The sequence below is a fragment of the Capricornis sumatraensis genome, chromosome 13 (genome assembly GCF_032405125.1).
Source record: "Capricornis sumatraensis isolate serow.1 chromosome 13, serow.2, whole genome shotgun sequence".
NCBI classification, from domain to species: Eukaryota; Metazoa; Chordata; class Mammalia; order Artiodactyla; family Bovidae; genus Capricornis; species Capricornis sumatraensis.
This window is the reverse complement of record NC_091081.1, coordinates 64,225,177-64,248,116: the sequence shown is the minus strand read 5'-3', so window position 1 is coordinate 64,248,116 and position 22,940 is coordinate 64,225,177.

Here is a 22,940-nt window from a genome sequence, read left to right as displayed (position 1 = left end):
GTCACTGTTTATTTTACTGCCTATTACATGGCTTTTGCCTTTACCTTTTGGCTGAAAGTGCCTCTTTAGTCTAAAGTCACTAATGACTCTCAGTTGGCAGACACAATTACCTGTCCCCAGTTCGCATTGTCCTGCAGCTCTCCCTAGCACTTGGCATTGACGCCAATCCCAGTAAGGGAGAGTAAGTGGCTCTAGGCTGCTGGAAATCAGCAAGAAGTGAGCTCCTCAGAGTGCAGTTGAGAGTGCAAACAGAAGACAGGGGAATTCAGATAACAAGATCGACTACAGTCTCCTGGGAAAAAAAGTGATTTTTCTAAGGCTGAGTTCAAAAGAAGCACAGATAAAGCAGTTTAGAGTTGAAGTTCTGATCTGGAAGTTTCCGGTCCAAGAGAGAAGATATAAGGTTGTATGCCTAACACAGAAAGCACCAAATAACCCGACACAGAGCAGAACTGACCTTCACCCCAACCCATTTTATTCCGGACCCGATGCAGGAACAAAAGCATATCTTGCCACTGGATCCAAGACTGGGGGTGGTGGGGAAAATTTACAGCCAGAAGCAGGGCTCAGGCAGAGGAAATCAGAGGTCAGACCCCTCAACATGCACACCCTAAAGCTCTCAGCAGAATGTTGGTGAATACTGCTTTGCAGTTGCCCTCCCCTGGGGAAGGGACTCTGGGAGAATCTGGAGTCAGACAGCCTCAAGTTCCTTTAATCTACTGTGGGAGAGGAGTAACACGACCAGAAAACACTCATGTGTATGCATAGAAAGACACCCTTTCCTGGACCCTTTCCTGTGTCAGTTCAGTTCAGTTCAGTCACTCAGTTGTGTCTGACTCTTTGCGACCCAATGAATCGCAGCACGCCAGGCCTCCCTGTCCATCACCAACTCCTGGAGTTCACTCAGACTCACGTTCATCGAGTCCGTGATGTCATCCAGTCATCTCATCCTCTGTTGTCCCCTTCTCCTCCTGCCCCCAATCCCTCCCAGCATCAGGGTCTTTTCCAATGAGTCAACTCTTCGCATGAGGTGGCCAAAGTACTGGAGTTTCAGCTTCAGCATCATTCTTTCCAAAGAAATCCCAGGGCTAATCTCCTTCAGAATGGACTGGTTGGATCTCCTTGCAGTCCAAGAGGCTCTCAAGAGTCTTCTCCAACACCACAGTTCAAATGCATCAATTCTTTGGCACTCAGCCTTCTTCACAGTCCAACTCTCACATCCATACATGACTACTGGAAAAACCATAGCCTTGACTAGACAGACCTTAGTCGGCAAAGTAATGTCTTTGCTTTTGAATATGCTATCTAGGTTGGTCATAACTTTTCTTCCAAGGAGTAAGCATCTTTTAATTTCATGGCTGCAGTCACCATCTGCAGTGATTTTGGAGCCCCCCAAAATAAAGTCTGACACTGTTTCCACTGTTTCCCCATCTATTTCCCATGAAGTGATGGGACCAGATGCCATGATCTTCGTTTTCTGAATGTTGAGCTTTAAGCCAGCCTTTTCACTCTCCTCTTTCACTTTCATCAAGAGGCTTTTTAGTTCCTCTTCACTTTCTGCCATAAGGGTGGTGTCATCTGCATATCTGAGGTTATTGATATTTCTCCCAGCAATCTTGATTCCAGCTTGTGTTTCTCCCAATCCAGCGTTTCTCCATGTACTCTGCATATAAGTTAAATAAGCAGGGTGACAATATACAGCCTTGATGCACTCTTTTTCCTATTTGGAACCAGTCTGTTGTTCCATGTCCTGTGACAAGGGGTGGACAAAAAGCTGCCTCCGGGCTTCTCGCATCACCATTTCTTCCTTCTCTAATTCATCTTCCTGTCCTGAGGCTCTAAACAAAAGAAGTCCCCTCAGCTTGAAACTTCTCACTTCTGTTTGGGTCCATCCTGCCAGAGTTTCTCTATATGGAATTTTCAGATTCCTAAGCCTACTCCAGCCACACTGGTTCAAAATCTCTAAGGCAGGGAACTTGTTAGAAATACAGAATCAAGAGTTGTTGAAACAGAGTTGCCATTACATTCAAGTCTGAGATGCCCTGCTCTGGGCTATCCTTCACCTAATGGTCAAGTTAATTTTCTGAGAGTATAGCTTTAATCAAGCTGAGTGATGAAGAATTGATGCTTTTGAACCACGGTGTTGGAGAAGTCCCTTGGACTGCAAGGAGATCCAACCAGTCCATCCTAAAGGAAATCAGTCCTGAATATTCAGTGGAAGGACTGATGCTGAAGCTGAAACTCCAGTACTTTGGCCACCTGATGCAAAGAACTGACTCATTTGAAAAGACCCTGATGCTGGGAAAGATTGAAGGCAGGAGGAGAAGGGGATGACAGAGGATGAGATGGTTGGATGGCATCCCTGACTCAATGGACATAAGTTTGAGTAAACTCTGGGAGTTGGTGATGGACAGGGAGACCTGGCATGCTGTAGTCCGTGGGGTCACAAAGAGCTGGACCCAACTGAGCGACTGAAATGAACTGCACTGAGAGCTTTAATTTCATCATACCTGTTAAAAAGAAATAGGTCCCAAATGAAGTCACCTGTGCTAAGCCCCATATCAGCAAACCAAGACTTAACACTTAAATTAATTGCAGTTACAACCTCCCCCAAGTATATAGTCTTAACTGGTCAGTCTGGAATTTTCTGGTCAGCTCCAGTGAGGTAATCTACCTCCTTCTATCCCTGTAGGTAGATTACCTAAGCCTGAAACAACCCTTGCTTTTTCCCCTCCTGCCTATAAAAGCTTTCTGTTTTATATGACTCCATGGAGGTTCTTTCTGCTTGCTAGATAGGATGCTGCCTGACTCATGAATCACTCAATAAATCATTCGATGAAGCCAATTAGATCTTTAAAACTTGGTTGATTTTGTTATTGTTGTTGTTTTTCCCACACACCCTTGCTAAAAATCTTCAGGGTTTCCTCATGGTCCATTAAATAAAGTGTGTGTGTGTGTGTGTGTGTGTGTGTATTTAGCCATGCCTTTTAAAATCTTCTACAACTTGGCCCCTACTACCTTCCAGATTCCTGAACACCCCTCCCCCGCAAACCATCTGTGAAAACCATGAGTCAGTCAAGTTGAACTCCATCCTGTTTCTGCATCTGGTTCAGGGTACGGGGATGAGGAGGAAATCAGTTTTATTCTGTAAATGTTTAGTTAGCACTTTCTGTGCGCTCAGCATGCAACCTGTACCTTCTCTCCAGAGCCTGAAACCACCAAATCCCCACTGTCTTGCCTTTGCTCAGATTTTTCCTCTGCCAGATGAGTCCTTCTTTCCTGCTGTATCTTTGCCTACTGAAATTCAAGGCTGAAGTCAAATAAATGCCAGCTCTTTCACAAAGTTCCCTGTGTTACCTACAGGGTAGAGGCTACCCAGGCCCCTAATGTGTCTCTAGTGCTATCTGTATATGTCCTTTGAAAGGTACTAACCTCTACAAGTCTTAGTTTTCTAATCTAAAAATTAGTGATACTAAAACCTACCTACAGGGTTATTGTAATGATTAAACTAAATTGCATCTCTTTTTGAAGCATCTTACCTCTTTGCAAAAAAAAAAAAAAAAAAAACCCTTGGGAAATGAATTGATACAGTAACTGTGCCTGGCCCTGCATCTTTTCCTTCACTCCATTCTCCTCTGTCACCAATACGTAATATCCCTCTCTTGGGAGTCCTCCAGCACTTTGGACATCTTCCAGGACAGTAATATCATGTCATCTTATGAAATGCAAATCTCGCCATCATCTTTGAAATTTAATAAAATTAATTCAAGTTTACTACTCTGATCCTCTAGGAAGTCCAATGCTCTTCCTTTTATTTTTGCAATTCTTAGGATGTATCTTCTGCTTTCCACTGGTTCTGAGTTCTCCAATCCTTTACATCTCATATATTGTCAGTGTTCAGATATTCCACCCAAAACAGACGTGGAAAAGCTCCATCTCTCTACCCACCCTTCACACTGACTCCTTCCCCCTTCCTTCCTGAAACTAACATTTGTGATGAATATCAGGCTTTATCAAAGTTTTAAGGATGAAGGCAAGCTATATTCAAGAAGTAAGAAGTCTGTGGTGGTGAGGGTTTAGTCGCTAAGTCATGTCCAGTTCTTGTGACCCCATGGACTGTAGCTCACCCGGCTCCTCTGTCCATGGGATTCTCCAGGCAAGAGTAGTGGAGTGGGTTGCCATTTCCTTCTCCAGGGGATCTTCCTGACTCAGGAACCGAACCCCGGGACCTCCTGCACTGGAGGCAGATGATTTACCAATGGAACGATGAGGGAAGCCCTTCCTCTTTACAAGTCTCCTCACTGCCCTGCCTCCGGAGTTGCTCCCTGGTCCCCCTCCTCACAGCTGCAGCTTCCCCATCTGCTGCCAGGCTCTGTCCTCATATCTCCCCACCTGCTTCCTGAGGCCCTGCTTCTCAGTCTTCAGAACCTGCAGTTACCTTCCTTATTGTGCAGAGCAGTTTAGCTTTCCGGTCCAAACTCTGAAGTCTCATTAATGTGCTCTGCTGAAAAAGGAACCTTCCTCTCTGACCCTTGAGCGGCTTAGAAGACCTAGCAGAAACTTTAGAATTTGCCTTTTTCTCGGTCCCTCTCCACCACTTTCTAATCTGTCAGCCACTTTCTAAGTCTACAGCCATTTATTTTCTCAGTAATGTGTGTTAACAACAACTCTCAGGAAGGCGAAGTTGCTCCAGTCTACTGTTCTGAATAATACGTTTATGTAAATTTGTATTGAACTTGTGCTATAGTCATTTCCTCTTAAAGGCTGTAAAATTCTTGGGGGTGGACAGTGTCTTGTTGATTTTGTATCCTTTGCAGTGCTTAGCACCATGCCAGGAAGGGAGTGGTTACTCAGCAAGTGTTGAGTTGAATGGGCTTGAAGGTTGCCTTTCTAACAGCTTGTACTCCTCTCAAAACTATTAAAATGAAAGAGTAGATGTGTCCACCCATTACCTTAGTCACTGTAGACTAAATCTTTTTCACCCTCACCAAAATTTAAACAAGTTTCTAGGGAAGAGGTAATATCAAAAAAATTAGTGTCATTACCAGCATTTATGTTCTATTTCCACTGCACTTTTTGTTTGTTTGTTTCAAATTATATTTCCTTAAACAGCCAGGTTGGACACTTGATCATTGGAATTTATTTCTGTGGCAACTCCAGTTATTTGACAAATGCAGGTATTCTTTTAATTAAAATATTAACTTGACCCAAAGATGTCAAACAGCTACCCTAGAATTAGTTACTGCAGTCTGAGACCTCCCAAGAGGTCTAAAAAACCAGAAGATTAAATATAGCAATATATGAATATAAACATAGTTTACAAGTCATTTAGTAACTATAGTTATGTAGACTTTTCAAAGTATTCACTTTTCAAATTATTCTCCTAGATTGATACCAAATTTGTGAAGCAAAATATATCATATGGCCCTTGAAAAAATTGTTAAATGGTTAGATTAGCTCCAATGTAAAACATCTTTCTATGTTAACAAAGAGAGGGCAATGCACAGTAATCCTATGTGGTGGGTAGCTCCCTCTCAACAGAAGAGAAAAATGAGGCTCAAAAAGATTAAGTAACCTACCAAAGGTCACACAGCCCTGACTAGACAGTGTCTTGCTAGGCACTGCAAATCCGGCCACTCTGAAAGGAAAATTAACTTTAAATTGAGTGGTAGTCATTACTTACAAAATGAATACGTTACTGTGATTAATGACAAAATATTTCACTTAAGTTAGTCTTACAGAAAGTTTAAGGGAAACCAAAGTTTAAGGACTCCAGATTCATTTAGGCCCCTTTCAAATATAAAATATTTCCAATTTTCCTTGCCCTACTACTATTGGAAGGGAAGGAAAAATATTGCTATGTAGTTAAAAAACAAAACAAAACAGAAACCAAAACACCCAAAACAGCAATTCTGTTCCTAGGTACATACCCAAAAGAAGTGAAAATAGGTATTTAAACAGATACTTATGCATTAAGGTTCACAGCAGTAGTAGTTTAGCTGCTAAGTTGTGACCAACTCTTGTGACCTCACAGACTGTAGCCTGCCAGGCTCCTCTGTCCATGGGATTTTCCAGGCAAGAAAACCGGAGTGGGTTTCCTTCTCCGTCAAAGAAGGAAATGGTACTTTTAATGTGAGATTAAAATACCTCTGCCCTCAGTATCAATTCATCTGGACCACATTCAATTGAAATAAGCTACAAAAACATGCAAAAATTAATTGAATGCATTTTTTAGCTTTTCATTTTGTATTGGGGTATAGCCGATTAACAAACAATGTTGTGATAGTTTCACAACAGGTGAACAGCGAAGGAACTCAGCCATACATATACATGCATCCATTCTCCCCTAAACCCTTCTCCCATCCAGGCTGCCACATAACACTGAGCAGAGTTCTGTGAATGCATTTTTAATGAGATAAAGTGCAATCAATCACAATAATGAAAATTTCATTGATATTGTCACATAATATGATGTGAACTTTTAAAATTATTTATTTTTATTGTAGTATAGTTGATTTACATTAGTTTCAGGTGTACAACATACTGATTCAATATTTTATATATTATATTCTGTTTTAAGTTATTACAAAATGATGGGCTGTTTCCCTGTGCAGCATGGTATAACCTTATTGCTTATTTACTTATACATAGCAGTTTGCACCCTTTAATCCCCTAAACCTCTCTTGTCCCTCTTCCCTTCCCTCACCCAACTGGTTGCCATTAGTTTGTTCTGTATATCTGTGAACTTGTTTCTGGTTTGTTATATATTTTAGTTCGGAGAAGGGAACGGCAACCCACTCCAGTACTCTTGCCTGGAAAATCCCATGGATGGAGGAGCGTGGAATGCTGCGGTCCATGGGGTAGCGAAGAGTCAGACACACATGACTGAGCGACTTCACTTTCACTTTTCACTTTCATGCATTGGAGAAGGAAATGTCAACCCACTCCAGTGTTCTTGCCTGGAGAATCCCAGGGACGGAGGAGCTTGGTGGGCTGCCCTCTATGGGGTCGCACAGAGTCGGACACAACTGAAGCGACTTAGCAGCAGCAGCAGCATCATATATGTTAGCTGGTTTTACTTTTTACATTCAACATATAAGTGATAACGTAGAGTATTTATCTTTCTCTGTTTGAGTTATTTCACTGAGAATAATACCCTTTAGGTCCATCCAGGTTGCAATTGGCAGAATTTCATGCTTTTTTCGGCTGAGTGATATTCCATTGTGTAGATATACCTCATCTTCTTTATCCGTTCAGCTATTGATGGACACTTAGGTTGCCTTGACATCTTAGCTAACATGATATGAATTTTATGTGTTATTAATAGCATATAAAATTATTTATAATAACTACCTGTTAGCCATCAGTTATTACTATTCATAATACATATTTTTAACTCCTCAGAGAAAGAGGAGAAATGTAGTTTGATGTTCAGTCAACATAAATTGAAAAGATATATCTATAAGAATAAATCTTTAAAGTCTTTTTGGCAATTGTTCTCTATGTTTAATCAGGGGATAAAATAATAAAAAATTATAGGGAAAGTACATGTACTGTATTTTTTTTCTTTCTTAGTCTAGCAGATTAATCTAGCCTTGCTAGATCTGATAGATAGAGTGCCTGATGAACTATGGAATGAGGTTCGTGACATTGTACAGGAGACAGGGATCAAGACCATTCCCATGGAAAAGAAATGCAAAAAAGCAAAATGGCTGTCTGGGGAGGGCTTACAAATAGCTGTGAAAAGAAGAGAGGCGAAAAGCAAAGGAGAAAAGGAAAGATATAAGCATCTGAATGCAGAGTTCCAAAGAATAGCAAGAAGAGATAAGAAAACCTTCTTCAGCGACCAATGCAAAGAAATAGAGGAAAACAACAGAATGGGAAAGACTAGAGATCTCTTCAAGAAAATTAGAGATACCAAGGGAACATTTCATGCAAAGATGGGCTCAATAAAGGATATAAATTGTCTGGACCTAACAGAAGCAGAAGATATTAACAAGAGGTGGCAAGAATACACAGAAGAACTGTACAAAAAAGATCTTCACGACCAAGATAATCATGATGATGTGCTCACTCATCTAGAGCCAGACATCTTGGAATGTGAAGTCAAGTGGGCCTTAGAAAGCATCACTACGAACAAAGCTAGTGGAAGTGATAGAATTCCAGTTGAGCTGTTTCAAATCCTGAAAGATGATGCTGTCAAAGTGCTGCACTCAATATGCCAGCAAATCTGGAAAACTCAGCAGTGGCCACAGGACTGGAAAAGGTCAGTTTTCATTCCAATCCCAAAGAAAGGCAATGCCAAAGAATGCTCAAAGTACCACACAATTGCACTCATCTCACATGCTAGTAAAGTCGTGCTCAAAATTCTCCAAGCCAGGCTTCAGCAATACGTGAACCGTGAACTTCCAGCTGCTCAGCTGGTTTTAGAAAAGGCAGAGGAACCAGAGATCAAATTGCCAGCATCCACTGGATCATGGAAAAAGCAAGAGAGTTCCAGAAAAACATCTATTTCTGCTTTATTGGCTATGCCAAAGCCTTTGACTGTGTGGATCACAATAAACTGTGGAAAATTCTGAAAGAGATGGGAATACCAGACCACCTGACCTGCCTCTAGAGAAATCTGTATGCAGGTCAGGAAGCAACAGTTAGAACTGGACATGGAACAACAGACTGGTTCCACATAGGAAAAGGAGTACGTCAAGGCTGTATACTGTCACCCTGCTTATTTAACTTATATGCAGAGTACATCATGAGAAACGCTGGATTGGGAGAAACAAGCTGGAATCAAGATTGCCGGTAGATATATCGATAACCTCAGATATGCAGATGACACCACCCTTATGGAAGAAAGTGAAGAGGAGCTAAAAAGCCTCTTGATGAAAGTGAAAGAGGAGAGTGAAAAGGTTGGCTTAAAGCTCAACATTCAGAAAACGAAGATCATGGCATCTGGTCCCATCACTTCATGGCAAATAGATGGGGAAAGAGTGGAAACAGTGTCAGACTTTATTTTTTTGGGCTCCAAAATCACTGCATATGGTGACTGCAGCCATGAAATTAAAAGACGCTTACTCCTTGGAAGAAAAGTTATGACCAACCTAGATAGCATATTCAAAAGCAGTTGCCGACTAAGGTCCATCTAGTCGAGGCTATGGTTTTTCCTGTGGTCATGTATGGATGTGAGAGTTGGACTGTGAAGAAGGCTGAGTGCCAAAGAATTGATGCTTTTGAACTGTGGTGTTGGAGAAGACTCTTGAGAGTCCCTTGGACTGCAAGGAGATCTAGCCAGTCCATTCTGAAGGAGATCAGCTCTGGGATTTCTTTGGAAGGAATGATGCTAAAGATGAAACTCCAGTACTTCGGCCACCTCATGCAAAGAGTTGACTCATTGGAAAAGACTCTGATGCTGGGAGGGATTGGGGGCAGGAGGAGAAGGGGACGACGGAGGATGAGATGGCAGGATGGCATCACGGACTCGATGGACGTGAGTCTGAGTGAACTCCGGGAGATGGTGATGGACAGGGAGGCCTCAGTTCAGTTCAGTTCAGTTGCTCAGTTGTGTCCGACTCTGCAATTCATGGGGTCGCAAAGAGTTGGACACGACTGAGCGACTGAACTGAACTGAGTCTAGCATTATTGGTTAAAATTAAATGGAATGTTCTAAATATGTCATAAGCATTCTTTGATAAAAGGCATTTTTTTCCAGAATTAATTCCAATCTTTTCATTGATTTCTAAGGAACTCAGTACATGGTTTTTATTGCCACAGATTTCCTTAAAATAGCTACTTAGTTCTGTGGGCTTACCAAGTCTGAGTTTGAGAGGTAATGTCTTTCAAATATTTAGATTTTAATTTAAGAATTCAAACATCCAGATGTTTCTACATGGGTTTCTCTTTTAAATAGTTAGGGGACTTCAGGTGCTCCTCCAGCTATGACAAAATCCAGAAGAATGGTTAATAGCAACCCAGTAAGTAATAGCCTGGTATGCTGCAGTCCATGGGGTCGCAAAGAGTCTGTCACCACTTAGCGACTCAACCACCATGATGAATTAATAGGCTGTTCTTTACCCTAACAGAGTTTTTTGATCTGATATCTAGAATCATTTCTTCTGTTGGGGAAATACCTGCAATACAATACCTCAGCTGAGATTTTGTAAGTCCCTTACCAAACCCTCTCTTTTCAGTGCTTGGCAACGATCAAAAGCTTCTGCTTGTAGTTGTTTTTCTGTCCCCCCCATAGCTAGAGAGGTTCTGATAACTTGCTAAATTCAGCTTTTATCTTCAACTATCAATTCAACTATTATTTTCAAACTAATGAAAGGTAGAGAGACTTTACATGGGGTAAGCACCCATCACTGAGAAAATAAGAGATTAAAACAACCTACCATTAAGAATAATGGTCAGAGGGACTTCCTGGTGGTCCAGTGGCTAAGACTCCATGCTCCCGATGCACGGGGCCCAGGTTCATTTCCTGATCAGGGAACCAGATCCCACATGCCACAAGTAAGAGATGATATGCTGCAACTAAAGATCCCACAGGCCTCAATGAAGACCCAGCACAGCCAAATAAATAAATATTTTAAAAAATAATAATAATGGTCACAAAACCATGTTTCAAAGCTCCTACTTGTATTTTCACAGGTAAAACACTGCAATTTGGCGGTATCAGGAAGGCCACTTGCTTAACTGAGAGGCATCAACAATTGGCTTGTGATGATTCTTGTTTTCAGTTACTGTTAGTCTGCTTCTTAATTATCATAAACATATTATTAAGTATGTTTATGATTTATTATAAGTAACTTTTAATTAAATACATCATTATTAATGTGAATCATTATATATTTGCATCAACTTTATTTCAGACTAGTAATTTTCTAATAAGCCTACTGCTAAATGACATGTACTTCTCAAAATATCCCAAGTTTGCTGTATGGTAACATTTAATTCATTATGGTACCCCAGCCAGTAAAGAATCCGCCTGCAATACAGGAGACCTGGGTTCAGTCCCTGGGTTGGGAAGATATCCTGGAGAAGGGAACAGCCACCCACTCCAATATTCTGGCCTGGAGAATTTCATGGACAGAGGAGCCTGGAGGGCTACAGTCCACGGAGTCACAAAGAGTCAGACAGGACTGAGCGACTTTCACTCCACTCCACGCACCTGGTGAATCTACACTATTTAAACACTTTCATCACACTTGCCAAATGTAGTAATTTACTGTGTTATTTTATAATTTATGTACTATTGTTTTAGGATATGCAAATTATATACCTGTCTTTATTCCTTCAACTGAAGCTGTGAGTGCCCAGTCGCATCTCACTCTTTTGTGACCTCATGGACTGTATGGTATCCAGTGAACCTTCCAGGATCCTCTGTCCATGGAATTTTCCAGGCAAGAATACTATAGTGGGTGGCCATTTCCTACTCTAGGGGATCTTCCCCACCCAGGAGAACTTGTGTCTCCTGCATCTCCTGCTTTGGTAGGCAGATTCTTTACCACTGCGCCACTAAATGTTTCAAGATAGATGTTTATTGTAGCTTTTTTATTCTCTCCAATTTTTTTTTTTTATAAAAAAAGTTGTTTGGGGGCATTCCCTGGTGGTCCAGTGGCTAGGATTCTGTGCTTCCATTGAAGGGAGCACAGGTTCAATCCCTGGTCCAGGAGCTAAGATCCTGCATGGTGCAGCCAAAAAATAAAGGTCTTTTTTCTGGGAAAAAAATGGGTTCAGTGAAGTTGGTGCACTCATTCAATAGTGATGAAAACATGAATGAACACGCTTTGGTGCTCAACAAGCTGTGGCTGGAATCCCACCACCATTACTTCATGAGTGTGCTTGAGTTCCACCTCTCTAGGACTTCTATCCTTTATACATAAAATGAGAATAATAACCTTTCTTTATAGAATAATTGTGAGGTTTACCTAGCCCAAAGCAATCATTCAATGAATGGTAATTATTATCCCTAGGTACAGTGGGATTAAATGATGGAGCTTATCTTTCCAGGCTGTGGGGGGAACTTTATCTAAGGTGAAGTCAGCCAGTCTCTTCTATAATTGATGAGTAGACTGTGTGTATTACAGCCTAGTTTCCAGATAACAGAGTGGGTGCCATGTCCCTTTTGCTGACTTGCATTTCGTATGGACACAGGAAGCTGAAGGAAACTGCCAGGCAGTACCAGTTGGAACTTCTGATCTTGCTCAGATATGGTAACTTAATTTTCTATTTAGCTATAAACAAGTTAATCTGCAATTTAACCGTGTGTGTGATGAGAACCCACTGGGTCTACTTCCCATCAGTTGGTTAAGACATTTCAGGATGTGCAAAGGGTTCCTTTTAAGCCCTGTTAGGTGCTCAAAGAGGACAAGTACGGATGTGTCTTCTGCCCACAAGTCTGAGCTCTTACAGTTACCTGACGCAGCACTTTACCCAAGGCCTGGTTTCAAGTTCTTTCCACCTTTAGAGCAGAGTACAAGCTCTTTTCTGAAACTGCCAGAAAGTTGCTATGGTTCAGGAAGCGCATTCATGTGGTAACTCAAAGGAACTTGACAGGAGGACCTTACAGGTAAGTTTAGCTGGAAACACAATAGCCTGGATTTTGTTCTAAGGCTCAGGGACAGGGTCTGATGCTCCCCCTTCTGTTTGATGAGATGAGGGAAGAACATAGCCTGATCAGGGCACCAGCCAAGGGGCAGAAGTTGACTAGGGTCCATGTAAGGCAGGAGACTGAGCAGGAGGAGGAAGGAGCAGGAAGCAGGAGCAGGAAGATTGAGCTCTCCTGAAAGGAAGTAAAAATCATGCACGATAGCCAAATTCCAAAGAACCAGAAGTATTAGTAGCATCTAGTCTAGGGTCTAATATGAAGGTCAAATTCAAAAAGAAAGGCAGAATATAAGCAAGGTGGAATCAAATGTAGTATGGAGTTGGATAATGGGAAAGAAATGAATGGTTTTTTCCTGAGATTTTTTTCTAGAATATTAATTGACATGGATGTGCATATGTGTGTGCTCAGTTGCTTCAGTCTTGTCAGACTCTTTGCAGCCTCCATGGACTGTAGCCTATCAGGCTCCCCTGTCGATGAGTGGGTTGTCATTTCCTCCTCCGTGGGATCTTCCTGACCCAGGGATCGAACCCGTGTCTCCTGTGACTCCTGCTTTGGCAGGTGGATTTTTTAATGCTGAGCCATCTGGGAAGCCCCAATGACATGGATAGTTTTCATGTAATGGCTTGCCATGAGGACTGAAAAAGTATTGGTGGTAAATGAGTGGGTGGGTTCACACAGGTTAGACTGCCTAGAGGAGAGCAGACAGGTAACAGTGGGGTCAGTTATTGTCATATCCTAGGCTGATGGTTCGGGGAAGGCGATGGCATCCCACTCCAGTACTCTTGCCTGGAAAATCCCATGGACGGAGGAGCCTGGTGCGCTGCAGTCCATGGGGTCTCACAGAGTCGGACATGACTGAGTGACTTCACTTTCACTTTTCACTTTCATGCATTGGAGAAGGAAATGGCAACCCGCTCCAGTGTTCTTGCCTGGAGAACCCCAGGGATGGAGGAGCCTGGTGGGCTGCCGTCTATGGGGTCGCACAGAGTCAGACACGACTGAAGTGACTTAGCAGCAGCAGCAGGCTGATTGTTAACTTCGGCTGGTTCTGCCCTTAATTAAGTATGGGGGAATTTCCCCTTTCCGCCTCTCACCAACTAAGAGTAGAGCTTTTGCCCTTTTCTCTTGAGGTATGGCTATTCGAGCTCTTGACAAGACTGGAGGCGGGTTCACTTGGGCAAGGACACATGAAGCAAGCCCGAGTGGGCTCCGCTCTGCTGGGCAGTACTGAGTGTGGACACAGAGAGAGCCTAGTTTGGTCCCTGTTCTTAGACAAGTGGCTTCTCCAGTGAAATCAGGGGCTTTGAGATTTACGACTACTGGGCCTTCAGACAATGTCCCTTGTGCTCACCCTGCTTCTCTTGAGCAGTGGCCTAAAGCCTTCTAGACTGCTTCTCCAGGATCAACCCCCAGCCTCTCAAGGGGCTTTCTGGTAATTCCCTCTTGTTGGAAAATCCCTCCTCACCTACTTCCCTTTTTTCTCAGAAGCATTATTTCCCTTCACGATGCTTTCTTCTCCAGGGGCACTTACACGATAGACCTTGATAGTTTAGAAGGTAATTTCCTCATTAAAACTTGACAGTTTTGCTCTCCTTGGCAGTGAGGAGAGCTTAACTTCAAATCCTCTGAAATTGAAGTTAGATTTCTGCATTCCTTCTCTCCAGTGCAGACAAGCTGGGGAAAACACAGCGTTTCTAGTCAGCAGCTTGAAATGTCACAAGCTACTGCAAAATATTCACATGAAAGGGGATCAAAGGCCAGCAGAGGAGAACCAGACATCCTTGAACTAGAGACAAGGCCAACTTGGGACACAGAGGTGGTGGGTGGGGGTGGGGAGTCACATAGAGATAATATACAACACGAGAGATGGAAAAGAATTTGTTAGGTAGTATACACTTGTCTCCTCCATTGGACTATAAATTCCTCAATGGCCATGACTGTGGTAGTCAACTCTCTGTTCTCAGCATTTAGGTGTAGAATTATTAACACCTACTAGCTGCTTAATAAATATTTGCTTGAAATGAACTAAACTTATCAAGCTATTTCCATGACAGGAATTTATAGGTGTGAGCAAAGTCCCCAAGATGTCTTAAAAGTCTTACATATCTTGAACAACTAGAACCTTTAGAGGGTTAGTGATATATTGGAACATTCAATGAATGCGTATCAGTGAAGGCCCTAGGAAAATGAAAAGAAAGACAATATAAAGGAAACAGGCAGAAAAGTACCTGGATGTCAAATGTAAAGTAGGTGGTAGTTCTCTTATTCCAAAGCTCATCACAACAAACAATATCTTTAAAATAACTCTAATTGCTCTAATTAGAGCAGATTTAAAAACATCATAAATAGTCTTATTTCCAAAATAAAGCATCTTTTTCTCAAAATGATGAAGGCAACAGGACAGAAATTACAAAACAGAAATGTTGAGTAGATTCTGGGATCTGGCTGAAACAGAGAACCAGGCATCACTCTCCACTAAGGTTCAACCTGGTCAACACAAGGATTTGTATTGTGGGAATATTGTTGGTTTTCAAATATATTGTAGTAAAACCCTTAACTTGAGTTTTCCACTTAACAAATTTTCAAGTGTATGATATTGTTACGTGTCCAAACTTTGTTGCACAGCAGAACACTGCAATTTATTCTGCCTGTGTAACTCTTTTAAATTTTTCTCTCCTTTTTTCCCCCACTGTCTTTCACTTACCTTTGCCTTCAGCATCACCTCTAGTTCCCTTCTTCAGTTTCTCATTTTCAAAGATGTAATTGGACATGACATTTCTTTTACCTTGTTAACTCTCACATGTCCTTTTCTAACCTATCAAATTATTCATCATCACCCTGCAGTTCTCCCCTGATGGAAGGGTCAACAGTAAAAGATGACATTCAACTTCTCACCACTCCCATAGGAAACTTTTCTATATATTCTAAGGGTATTCTGTTCCTCTCTCTTAGACCATGCACCACCCTACAAAATTACTTGTTCACTCAGTGAATGTCACCCTCTCCAGCTTCTTACCTCTTTAAAGGCAAAACATTTCTTCAAATCCTCACACTTATTACAGTGCCTGATGTGTATTTAATAACTGATGAATGAAGGTGAGGGGAGAGAGAGAAGACGGGAGAAAAGAGGAAAAGGAAGGAAGAAGGAGAAAAAAAAGTTAGTGAATTCACTTCGGAGAATTCTATTCATAAAAGAGAAGAATAAGATATTAAAATTGTGGAAACCAATTATTCCTATGCACTCTTATGACAAAATCACTCTAATGACTCCTCAGTTTGATCACCTGAAATGACCTGGCTAATTGGAGAGCATATCTTGAGTTGTGGAGAAATGGGCCAGTTTAAACAACTGTTTGTTTTTTAAAAGTCTCCAATTTCTAAAAATATGACCATCAACAACAAACACTAGGCCAAACTAACCAAACAAAAGCAAATTTCATTTTGGTTATCAGGCAATTTAGGGAAAATTTCGGTTTTGATTCTTCAGGGGAATTTATTTTTTAAAATTTCTTTTTGTACATATAGTGATTATCTTGATGATTGCCTTTCTAATAAATAACCCTTTGAAAATGATTCTCTTTGAGTTAATGAACTGGGTTATTAAGTTACTTTGGGAAAACAGTTTTCTGTTCTTAAAGTATTAATCTGGGAAACATGGGCATTGTGAATCCTGAGATCACTGAGACTATCGGTGAGTTTATTGACCTCTTGTTGGATTAACCTTTATGAGATTGTATATGCTATAGAAAGTGGCATACAGTTAAATTTTATAGTTCTTACCTGAGACAAACTTATTTTGGTAAAATCAGCTTTGCTACTATCCAAGCAGTAAATTTTCACAATAACAAAAGTAAAACCTTTAAGGCACTATAAATCTATTTTTTAAAATAATCCAAGAAAGTAATTAAATTTATCTTCTGTTTTGAAACTTAATTAGGTTCTGTGTTTAAAATAGTTACAAAAAGCATATTTAAAAATATAGATGCCAATTTAAAAATCTTAATGCAATGGATAAATTTTTGAGGAAAAAAGTTATTCAACAACAGAAAGAAAACCTGAATAGGTCAGTTAGCTAGGCAGAAACTAATAAAGTTGCCAAAGAACCACCACTTCAAAGTATCAAATGGTTCTATAGGTGAATCATTCCCATGGTAAATAGGAAAAGACTATTCAGTTAATTTGGAGACATGATCTCTATAGGAAAGTGGCAATAGTACCAAGCCAGCAACAGAAAGATGTGATATTGATTGAGTGACAGAGAAATCCAATCTAAAGTCAAGTCCCTGGTTAGTTGTTTTCATTTTTTGTCATTTATAACACATATGGTTTAAAAAGGCAGGTCATTTTATGTGACTTATTCATTATAATGAGAAACAGTGGATTATTTCATCAAAAGGTGGGATATAATTTTCATTTTATTAAATCTGCATTTGCTTCATGACTCACCTATAATCAATACACATATAAAATATATACAATTCTGTTGCATTATTTCTGCCTTGATCTCTTTGAATGCATGCTCTTTAAATGCTCTCTCTAAAGACTCAGCCACTGTGTTGTAAGAAGTCCAGGCAGATGGAGATGCCATGACATGCTCTAGGAGATAGCCCTAGATGAATTCCCAGACAACAGTCAGCGTTAATTGCTACCCACATGAGTGAATCATCTTGGACATCCAGCCCTGTCAAGCCTTCAGATGACCACAGGATAAGATACAACAAAAGATATCTACTTCGCTGAGCCCTTCCCCAACCCCTGACCCACAAAATCATGTTTTCTGGCACGCAATTTGGGGATAATATGTTACGCAGCAGTAGAAAACCAAACCACCTGCCTAGGCCCAATTCTCAGTTCTACGAAGCACCCCCCACCCCAAGTTCCCACATGGACCAATGGAGCTACTAATGAAAGTGTTGGTGGACTACAGAAGCTACCAAGTGCTGAGACTGAACGATTAGAAATTCAAAATTTACAAGTGATTTTATGATACCAGCCTGGGGCCCCAAAAGGCCAGACTAACTCTGAGGATACCTCACATAGACTTTGGGACCAGGCCGCACCAGCTACTTTGCAGTGGAACTGGAGGACGGGACAAGGACCCCTGCCCTTGGCTTTGAGGCCCCTTCTCTCTCACAGTCAAGAAATTGTGTCAGCTGATCTCCATCTTCTGCCCTCATATAACCCCATGGCATCTGGGAGGAAAACAGAGAAAAGAGGAAGAAACATGAAAGGCTGAGCATTTACATGAAAGAGAGACTTAAATGATTACACTTTAACAGGGAGATTCTGAGGTCTGACTGACAAAATTAAGTTTAACCCCATGCTGCTGCTAAGGAAGATTATACATACTAGAGAAAATTTAAAAGCCACATATAGTGTTTAAAGTGTTTGATCCCACTACACTTATGTGATCACTGAAATAAAAACGTAAGTAGATTTTAAGCACTAGATGCTTACTGGCTATAACACTTGTACGTATCCAAAGCTCTAGACACATCAGTCTTTCTTTGTCCACAGGGTTTATAGTATAGTAAAAACTTAAAGACTAGGAGGAAATGTATTTTATAGCTAATAATCACAGGTTGTAAATTACTATTATATCTTAATAAAGAATATCCCTGATTGTTTGAATTATTTGACTAAATAACAAGAACAAATACAAGCAAACAGATCTTGACCATGTTTGTCCTTGACAATAGCTGCCAGTAGTTAAGCATCAGTTGATAACAAACTTTTATATTCATTCTTGTTCTTATACTGGCCAAATAAAGCATCCCATTCCACAGAAGACATTGTGACTGACAGACATTAAACTCGCCCTAGGGACTTCCCTGGTGATCCAGCGGTGAAGGCTCTGCCGCTCTTCCAAGGCAGGGCTGGTGGGTTCGATCCCTGATTGAGGAATAAGATCCCACGTGCTGTGCAACTTGGCTAAAAAATAAACACAGGGAAACAGTGAAGGACAGGGAAGCCTGGCAAGGTGCAGTCCACGTGGTCACAATGAGTCGAACGCAACTGAGCGACTGAACAGCAATCGCCAGAGTCAGACTTCACAAAGCTGTTTCACCTCAAGCTAGTGTTATCTGTTTCCATTACTTGGTACCTTACTATTACTGTAGCCATTAAGATTTATATTCATTTTCACTTTATTTCTAGTCAAGGCTATGGTTTTTCCTGTGGTCATGTATGGATGTGAGAGTTGGACTGTGAAGAAGGCTGAGCGCCGAAGAATTGATGCTTTTGAACTGTGGTGTTGGAGAAGACTCTTGTGGAAGGAATGATGCTAAAGCTGAAGCTCCAGTACTTTGGCCACCTCATGCGAAGAGTTGACTCATTGGAAAAGACTCTGATGCTGGGAGGGATTGAGGGCAGGAGGAGAAGGGGATGACAGAGGATGAGATGGCTGGATGGCATCACCAACTCGATGGACGTGAGTCTGAGTGAACTCCGGGAGATGGTGATGGACAGGGAGGCCTGGCGTGCTGCAATTCATGGGGTCACAAAGAGTCGGACACGACTGAGCGACTGAACTGAACTGAACACATTTTTAGCTCTTAAGATTGTGCAGGGGTAACCTTTAAGTATCCTTGGACAATAGCAAAGTGTTAAAATGGAAAAACACTTCACAAAGCAGAAAACCTCTAGCTCTTAGGCCCCGTTAAAGGTTATGGAAGCCATAATACTGTAACATATTTTCATGGTAGGGTGATGGATGTTAACAGATACTAATGAAGATTATAGATATAGAATTAAGGACAGATTGTTTAATTTTTGTTAAATTACTAATTTAAAAAGTTGCAGTTTTTGGAGATGGCCCTGCCCAAGTCTAAGATTTTGCTTTAGAAAACACTACTAATAACAAGCAACATACATTTAGTATTTTTTGCAACTACCTCTGCTTGCTTCAATATTTTAAAGAAGAGGGAAAATATTCTGACTCTTCCCTTGCTAAAAATTCAGAATATTGAATACATGCTAAATTGAGAAGGTTTACAAAGGATACTTATGGGGACAACTGCCTTGCATAAGTAAGTAATAAATATTTATTGGTTTGGTTTTTATTTCGATTTTTATTTTTTATCTGTATTTGCTTTTCCATTTTTCATTAATCTCTCCTGAGAATTTTGTTTATATAAAGAGTTGAGTTAGTTTTGCTGTGTCAACAATTCTGTATAGATTTTTATGCCTCTGTTCCTGGTGAATTTGATGCTTATCTGAAATTATACATTTATCTGGTGTTTTCTATCTCATTATTAAACCTCAACAGCAACATCTAAGAAAATTAACCATTTTATGATTCTCGCCTATTAAGTAATGAAAATAGATCCCATTGGTAAGACAGTATAAGATTGCCTCATGTGGTTTCTGGAGGATATAGTTGTGGTTTTTTAAGTTAACCTGATTATATATCATTTATATTGATGACTCTGAAAGAAAAAAAAGGAAACGGCAACCTACTCCAGTATTCTTTGGAAAATCCAATGGACAGAGGAGCCTGGAAGGCTACAGTTCATGGGATCAAAAGAGTCAGACATGACTGAGCATCTGAGCACACCAAAAGAAGAAATCAGTAAGATTCATATTGTTTGGAGAAAAGCGACAACTCCTTTACAAGTACAATCTATAGTTCAATGAAAAAGACCTGTTACATACAAAAGGTATCACAAAGAAGTAGGCACACGATATTAAACATATGATGGAATATATGTTGCAGTAATAACATATAGTAATAAATAATGCATCCATTGATTTTTAAATTATATATTTGTAATGTGTATATATGTAGCATAATATATATGAAATATAATGCATATATATTTATATATTATATAAAAATACATCCTTTTACTTGATATTGTTTGCCTATCTTTTCATGTGAATTTTAAGTAAACAATGTTAAAGATATTCATCCAAATGTTAACAGAGGTTGTCTGTTGATGGGAGGATTTCAGGTAATTTTTTTTTTTCTTTGTTCTTTTCTGAGTTTTTACCGTGAGTGTGTACATTTTTATAAAAATAATTGGCTTTTCGAAAATTATTAGAAAAAACAGAAACTTCTAATTACAGGAAAGAAACTATCTTCCATTCTGATCACTACATCAACCAATTGAACAAGAAGCACACATCAATATCCTGTGTGTCCAACCCATAGATATGATTGTATTTCTTGCAACTCAAGTCTTTCCTCATGAGGTCACCAGCTAATTTAACAGCCACTTTTCTTAGCAGTTTGCCATCAGCATGTTCTTAGTTTCCATGGAAAGAAAAATTATCTTTCTGTTTTCCTAATTAGATTATGTAATATTTAATCCAATTATGAAAAAAGTGAAAGTTAGTCACACAGTCGTGTCCAACTCTTTGTGATCCTATGGACTGTAGCCAGGTTCCTCTGTCCATGGAATTCTCCAAGCAAGAGTACTGGAGTGGATTGCCATTTCCTTCTCCAGGGGATATTCCCAACCCATGGATTGAACCAGGGTCTCCCGTGTTGCAGGCAGATTCTTTACCAACAGAGCTACTAGGGAAACCCCAATTATAACAGTTGCAATATTAAGTGCAGCAGGTTGGTAAGCACTAAGTCAGTCACTTAGTAGGAACAGAAGTGTGTGGGGAGTTGAGCTGGCTCAGTTGCCTTACAGTGTGCTGTTCCTTTTGTTCCTTACTGATCTATTGACACAAGGAGCCTCAAGTGACAGGACACCATTTGTGGCATACGGTCTAATGGGACTAACAATAAGCCTCCAAGTGGAAACCGTCCTGTGTCAGAACCAGGACTTTTGCACGCTCAAAATCTAAGGCTGAGGGGATGGGAAACTCCCCCGAGTGGGTCCCTGAGGCAAAGGTAAGTGCAGCCAGTTTTGCTTCTATCCCTTGGTTCTCTGTCGCATATGGTCTACCTACTAGAGACACAGTAACACACAAGATGGCTAATTTAGGGTGCCACTGCATCCTAGAGTATGGGGTCCCATCTTCACAGAACATCATCTCCACGCTGACACATCAGCTGTACCTTCGAAAGGCCATTCTATATTCTCTGAGTCACTAGCTCAGAATATATTATCTTACCTGAAGACTAGTATCTTTAAATTTGCAGCTATACACTATAGACCAGCTGTTTTAAACCAGCATTCTCATGATGTTCGTTTTTAAAACTGATATACCTAGACATGTATAGAAAAGGATTAGACTTGGCCTCAAAGGGTCTGTATGTTATTTCTTTTCCCATTTGTATCTTAAAATATAACTTTAAGTAACAGATATAGAGAAAAATCCTTGCATTTGTGAAACTGTCAAACCCTCCAACACCAGGCCAACCCAGTATCTGGCTGGCACTGGTAAAGGTCTCCCCTTTGTGCAAGGCTTTCTGGTTTTTTGAGTGTGTATGTGTGTGTTTGGAGGAACTTTTACACAGATACAGTGCTCCTTACAAGTACTGATGTTCAGGACTCCCCTTACCACCATAAAAAAGATTGTATGTCAGATATATCTCAATTCTCAGAACGGCCACAGGACTGGAAAAGGTCAGTTTTCATTCCAACCCCAAAGAAAGGCAATGCCAAAGAATGATCAAACTACCGCACAATGGCACTCATCTCACATGCTAGTAAAGTCATGCTCAAAATTCTCCAACCCTGGCTTCAACAATACGTGAACCATGAACTTCCAGATGTTCAAGCTGGTTTTGGAAAAGGCAGAGGAACCAGAGATCAAATTGCCAATATCCGCTGGATCATAGGAAAAGCAAGAGAGTTCCAGAAAAACATCTATTTCTGCTTTATTGACTATGCCAAAGCCTTTGACTGTGGGGATCACAATAAACTGTGGAAAATTCTGAAAGAGATGGGAATACCAGACCACCTGACCTGCCTCTTGAGAAATCTGTATGCAGGTCAGGAAGCAACAGTTAGAACTGGACATGGAACAACAGACTGATTCCACATAGGAAAAGGAGTACGACAAGGCTGTATACTGTCACCCTGCTTATTTAACTTATATGCAGAGTATATCATGAGAAACGCCGGGCTGGAAGAAGCACAAGCTGGAATCACGATTGCTGGGAGAAATATTAATAACCTCAGATATGCAGATGACACCACCCTTATGGCAGAAAGTGAAGAGGAACTAAAAAGCCTCTTGATGAAAGTGAAAGTGGAGAGTGAAAAAGTTGGTTTAAAGCTCAACATTCAGAAAACGAAGATCATGGCATCTGGTCCCATCACTTCATGGGAAATAGATGGGGAAACAGTGGAAACAGTGTCAGACTTTATTTTTTTGGGCTCCAAAATCACTGCAGATGTTGACTGCAGCCATGAAATTGAAAGACGCTTACTCCTTGGAA